The 6,459-nt window shown below is 42.2% G+C and overlaps 1 long non-coding RNA gene and 1 pseudogene across 1 annotated transcript; one reads left to right on the top strand and one right to left on the bottom strand.

Moving 5' to 3' along the window:
- The window catches only part of LOC112267429, a 6,097-nt pseudogene extending 5,432 nt beyond the window's left edge, over positions 1 to 665 (bottom strand).
- A 3,206-nt stretch (positions 666 to 3,871) lies between these two features.
- On the top strand, positions 3,872 to 6,410 carry LOC121839274. Its single transcript, XR_006078842.1, has 3 exons — positions 3,872 to 4,370; positions 4,517 to 4,594; positions 4,746 to 6,410. It is a non-coding gene; the product is annotated as an uncharacterized LOC121839274 (long non-coding RNA).
- The last annotated feature ends 49 nt before the right edge of the window (positions 6,411 to 6,459 follow it).

The following is a 6,459-nucleotide window of genomic DNA, read 5'->3' as shown; positions in this document are numbered from 1 at the left end:
AAAGCTCAGGGCAGTACTTCTCCCTCTGCTCAGTGTTGCCGAAGGTGTCAATCATCCAGTTACACATGCTGCACAGAAATGAGCATCTATTAATGAACACCCCATACTTACTCCTGCTTTCAATTAATATCTAGTCAATTGTCTGTATGTGATGTTTGGTGAATCTCTTGAGCAGACACTTTTGAGAGGTTGTGATGATTGCTGGCATTTGCCACGCCTTACTTGTGAATGCTGAGGTAGGCTGTGGTGCTAACGCAGCCTGTCGATAAGGTCTGAAAGATGAGCTAGGTGTCCAGACGAGACAGGCCAGATCCCCCCACCTCCGGCTGTCCATAGATCCCCCCAAACCCCAGCTGGGCAGCCTTACGCATGGTCTCCACCGGGAAGATTTCCTGAACAATGAAAGTTGCTTTTTACGTTCATACAAATGCCCTCTCACAAAAAAAGGAGTTTAGTGATTGCAGAGAAGGCTGGTGGGAGGAGCTAATGGCTGGAATGGCATTCATGGAAAGGAGTCAAACAGGTAGTTTCCATATGTTTGATACTGTTCCATTTATTCCATTGACATGTATGGGTTGAAAGGGAATAGCTAAACAAGTTGCACTGTACAGTAATACCTTTTCATCCCACTCAGCCATGTGTGGAGACATTTAATTTGTTGCGAAGTCAAAGGCCATCTTCTGAAACGCTTTCTGTTCATCACTGAGGCCATGAGCAGCTGCAAGGAGGGAGTTAAGAATAGAGTCATGCAGGTGTAAGTTAAAGTACTGTGTGAATTTCACCAGGTTCATATATTAAAATGTCATGTTGATTTGTTATTATCCATGCCTGCATCCTGGGAGAAGGGGAGTGTGTACTTACGTTTTGCCCTGCGTGCTCGTGCTCAAATCATTTTGATGCACTATGAGAGGTAGGCACGCTTTTTCTGTCTGAGTTTGATTCTTTTAAGCACAAAGTCATACACAGTGTTTTGTTCATGAATAATGTTGTATAATGTTGGTGTTTACATACTGGAGAGGGAATGCAAAACAACAACGCTGGACAGAGTGGAATCAGGTGTATCAAAAGGCAATTTATTGAGTCAAAGATATTTTGTCCTGCCGTTTATCGTGCACGGACCTAAGGAATGTGACTCTGTGAGGAGTCAGAATAATTAGGCTGCTCAACCAGAGTTTACAGCAGAATGTATACACAGAATAATGTAGGTGGAGTCTCTCGTGTTGATCTTCTGACTGGTCCTGAAGAGTTGGAGGCGGGCCTTGCTCTAGCCAGAGCGGGCCCCATTGGTGCACAGCAAAGTCCTTTGCTCTTGGCACCCGACCAGTAGGGAGGGGTAGAGTGTGAAGTGCTTTATGAGATGTTTGTGTGTCTAGGAACGAAAGATAGGGGAAACTAGCAGTGTCTGCTTTAGGCGCAGGTGTTTCCTGTTTATGCAGGAGTGCATGAAAGGGTCAATGTCAGTGAGATAGCTTGGCACTTCTAAGCTCGTTATTGTTGCAGGCTGCTCTTTGTAGTTTTACAGGGAGTGTATTTGCGTGGTGGCAGCTGTGTGTCCTTCGGATAATCATGTTATTGCACACAAGCTCTAGACTTGACTGAGGACACTGGGCCCAGAGTTATCTGAGGGTATCCGGTTTAACCAGAGTGTTGGTCTGCTAGTGATGCTTGATATTATTACTTATATAACAATAATTAGAGGTTACTCATAAGTGGATGGTATTGTTAAGATGCACTTGTAACTGTAGTTTATAGAATTATATTAACATTCTGAATTCAACATGTGGTTAATAGCTAGCTAAGGTATTAGCAGGCTATTGTATGTGTGAACGATGGCTAGCTCCTCGAATGATCCCAGTCCCTCCTATTGTGCATCTGTTGTAGAAAGAGGTGTCGATTCGCAGAACATATGTGCTCTACAAATGTTTTAATTTCTTTTGGATGCAGATGCAAGATGCAGATGTTGAATTCTGTTTAATTAAAACAACCTGATCTCCAACGCACACAACGCAGAGTTACAGCGGTGCAGTTCAGCACCGGTTACACAGGGCACATATTGCATAAAGTCTAGCGGTGTTAGACAATGGTAGTACTGTAGAGTACGGCATAATTACCAGAATCATTTGAAACACTTTTACATGAAGAGAAATAGTTGAAACAACCATTGAACATGACACACACATCACACTTGCCCTTACATCACATCGGTCAAGTCAACGTAGATCAGGACAGAAGCCCACCCCCCCTGCCTCAGAAGCATTTCGCTACGCTCGCATTAACATCTGATAACCATGTGTATGTGACCAATACAATTTGATTTGAGAGATGGAAATGAGACATGGCTGACCAATAGGAATCAAGTGTCTATTCTCAAGTAAGCCTGTCTGTACACCACCATGCATTCTTAAAATGCATACTGTTACAATGCATCAACACGACTACTTTAACTGCAAAATAACGATTGAGTGTCACTTGACCACCAGAGGTTTTTACATAGCTAGTTAGGTAGTACAGTATAACGTTACCAACAGAGGTCAATATGACTAAGTAGTACATAAGTAGCAATGCATTTCTGGAAAATGCACACTTAGCAATGAAAAACAAGACACTTTATGCAGTCAGTTACCTACTAGAAATTCTGCTCATCCCAACTAACTCATGTAAACGCTTCAGGTGACTAGCAGTGCAAGTCCGCATTTTATTTTATTTATCCGTTATTTTACCAGTTAAGTTAACTGAGAACACGTTCTCATTTGCAGGAACAACCTGGGGAAAGGAGGGGGATGAATGAGCCTATTGTAAACTGGGGATTATTAGGTGACCATGATGGTTTGTGGGCCAGATTGGGAATTTAGCCAGGACACCGGGGTTAACACTGATAGGGTTGTGTCTTTCGAATCCGATGTCAGGACAAATAAAAAGCAGAATCTTTTTTCAATTATCTTTAATCAAATTCAAGCAATAAATGGTAAATGCAATTTTTGTATATACGGGTTCACAGTAACACCACGCAGGGTAGAACAAAGAACTGACAGGATGTACGTATACAGCTGTTCTTATACTGTGATAGGCCAACAGACGGGTTGGAACTATGTCTATCACAGTAGAGGCTGAGCATGGTTTTAGACTTGCTCAGGCTAGTCCCAGCCTCTTGGCGCTTCTTGGAGTTCACCCTCTGTTGATGTATAGATTCTCACTGTTCTGGTATTACACCCTAGTTATAACAGATGCTCAGTTCCTGCTATTGTGTTGTTCAGTATTTTTCCATCTCAATCAAACCTGGTGATGAGCCTCTCCTCCCTGTACCCGTCTATCTACAGTTTTGCAACATGCAGCAGTCACACCACATTGCTCAGTATAGTCACACACACACACACACAAAGCAGATGTTGAGCTGTTATCTACAGTTTTGCAACATGCAGCAGTCACACCATGTTGCTCAGTATTGTCACACACACAAACACACAAAGCAGATGTAGCAAGCAGTTGTTTAATCTCATGATGAAGCTCAAGTGCACAAACGCAGATACCTCACACAGCCAACATCAGATAATATTTAATCATATATATGGTAATGGCTATAATGTAAAACACAGAATCCCATAACACCCCTACTCTTACGATAAGTGCCATGGGATCTTTAATGACCTCCGAGAGTCATGACACCTGTTTAACGTCGCATCCAAAAGACAGCACCCTACACAGGGCAGTGGGATTCTTTTTTTTAGAGCAGAGGAAAGAGTGCCTCCTACTGGCCCTCCAACACCACTTCCAGCAGCATCTGGTCTCCTATCCAGGAACTGACCAGGACCAACCCTGCTTAGCATCAGAAGCAAGCCAGCAGTGGTATGCTGCTGGCATTACTCTACCAACGATTTGAACCCCAAAATGCTCATGGAACTTATGGTCAATACATGAAGCTATTCCTCGTTTCTGTGTGCTGTTCGATACTAAACAACATTTTCTGCCAATGCATAAACTCAGTCTGGCAACTAGAGAACGTTCCAACGGCCGCCATGTTGGTCACTGGTTATATCACGCGGGTGCTGTAGTTCCGTAACATAAGATAAGTGTGGTTCTTAGATTGTGCAGGTCCTGGTTAGTTTTCTTCGATATTTTTTCAGGAAAAGGCACATTTTTCTCATAATTTCATTAACCACCGAAATATACCCTAAGGTAAATTGCTTGCTTAAACCATAGACATTAAGGAGGCCTAAACAGAGAGATCAAACTTAAGCGAACTGTTTCTACATCAAGTGCCTTGAACATACGTCACTAGCGCGGTAGTTATTCATTATTCAGCGTCCTTCCTTTTGCAGTGTTCTGAGTTTAATGACGCGACCACTTCGATTCGCATGTTTTATAACATACCAGTAAGTAACAATGTAATCCTTTGCATAATTAACTGATTTAATGAAACACGTTCTTCATTTGCTTTAAATCAAATGTCACCCACTGTCACGCACACAGAATGGTTTGGCATCATTGGAGTAGGACTTAAAGGTTCAATTTCTTCCAGGCCAACCACTATTTTGTCATCTCTCAGACATGCCACATAAAATGAGAACTCGTGGAACCACTAGAACACTACAATCCAGTAAGTAAAAGCATTCACATTTATGTACAATACATGACATTGCAAGGATTTCAATGTCCCTGAAACTGTTTCACAATCACTTTACTACGACAATGATTTGATTGTCGAATGGCTATTAATAAGTTAATGTATTTTATGTACTGTTAACCAGGCAACGACGAAGAGACAAAAAATTGTGCCCGCAGTGAGGATTCCCTATTGGAGATTGGTCAGGCAGTCCGGGGGGAAGAGGAAAGGCTCAGGGAAGACTTGAAAACAGGACTTCAAAGGAAGAAAAATCACCTGAATGACCGTAGTACAGGTGGGTATAATTGGAACGTTCCAAAATTAATCTGTTCCCAAAACTTCGTAAATAATAAGGTTGCCAACAAACAAGCATACAAAGTTGTATAGCGGCCGAATAAGATACCGGGTAGGGAGTGGGCTATTTCATTAAGTATTTCACTCACCACTTTTATTCTAAAAAATGTCTGCTCACTCTGGTAGGCTATGGACAAACATTAAGAATAAGCTACGTGGTGAGTTGATGTCTATTCAGCAGCTAGTTAGCAAGGTGAATTGATCTACTTTGTGTGTTGTTTTTGGCAACCTTGTACTTTACAAAGTTTTTGGCACTGATTCCTGTTGAAACGTTCCAATTATACCCACACCCACAGTACTGTCATAGAGCCAGAGAGATGCTTTGAAAATGTCAAGATATTTTGTTCTCCTTAATAATAGGATGGTGTCATCTATGGCTATTCCATGTCTGGCTTTGTGGTTAATGTGTCCACCCTTAGATTGGAAGGTTGGGGGTTCAATCCCCAGTCAAGTTATACCAAAGACTCAAATGGGACCTGATGGATCTGCTAGGCTTTTGGCACTAAGGAAATGGATTGGGGGTAAGGCCCTGCGGCAGACTAGCATCCTGTCTAGGGGGTATAATTTTACATCAAGCTGCCTAACGATATACAGAAACAGGAGATAGGCTCTTGCTCTATGGGTTGTTATGGCTTGTTAAGGCTTATTTACTATGCCAGTTTGGGATCAAGGATTTGAAGACTCTTCCCAACCAAACTGGTTGTTGGGATGTTTGGAACTCCCGGGCCTGTAACTTCATGCGAGACATGAAAGCGGGGCAGCAAGTATTCTTCTAGCACAGTAACTACAAGGAGCCTGGAATATCTGTGAGTTATGACGGTGAGTAAAGGAGTCCTATGTGGACCACAGTCAGTTTGACAAGACAGATGTCCATTACGACACCTCCAGCAAGGCAGACAACCCCAGATGGAGTATGGTATGAATGATTTCATGTTTACATTTGTTTGTGTTCCAAATGGCTTGAGGTCAAGATACATCACTGATATGTAACAGGCTTTTTAAAAATCACAATCCAATTTAGACTGTACTAGTGCTCTGCTGGCTTGGTTGGTGTCCAGTTTGTGAGGATGTTGAAGTACTTCATTCCTCTGTCTGAGTTGAAGAAGACCCACCTGCAGCACAAGGCGGGGCCCTGAATGGCATGGCTCTTCACCAGGGCCAGGCTGTCTGTCCAGCCCCTCACCAGTGGTACGTGGAGATCAGTGACACTGAGTAATAATGGTTGTCAAATCTCCACCTCATCATATTTTACAAAGCTTTTGTCTAAGTAAAATCATATATTATTTTTTTTTAAATGAGTTTGGAGGACAAAGACCCACTGTGAAGATTTGGACAAGATGATGCTGCTAATATGTTTACTGTCTATTGAACCATTGTGCTTGTATTGAATGAAAATTGGCTCAAGGTTTCTGTTTGTCAGACACCTTGGAGTTCATTTCTAATATTAAATGTTTATATTAAGACAGTTCATGTGTTTGCCTTCACTGTCTATAAAGGAGATCATT

Source organism: Oncorhynchus tshawytscha, linkage group LG14 (assembly GCF_018296145.1).
Source record: "Oncorhynchus tshawytscha isolate Ot180627B linkage group LG14, Otsh_v2.0, whole genome shotgun sequence".
In the NCBI taxonomy this organism is placed as follows: Eukaryota; Metazoa; Chordata; class Actinopteri; order Salmoniformes; family Salmonidae; genus Oncorhynchus; species Oncorhynchus tshawytscha.
Note: the sequence above shows the minus strand (reverse complement) of the source record. Positions and strands in the feature narration are given on the sequence as shown.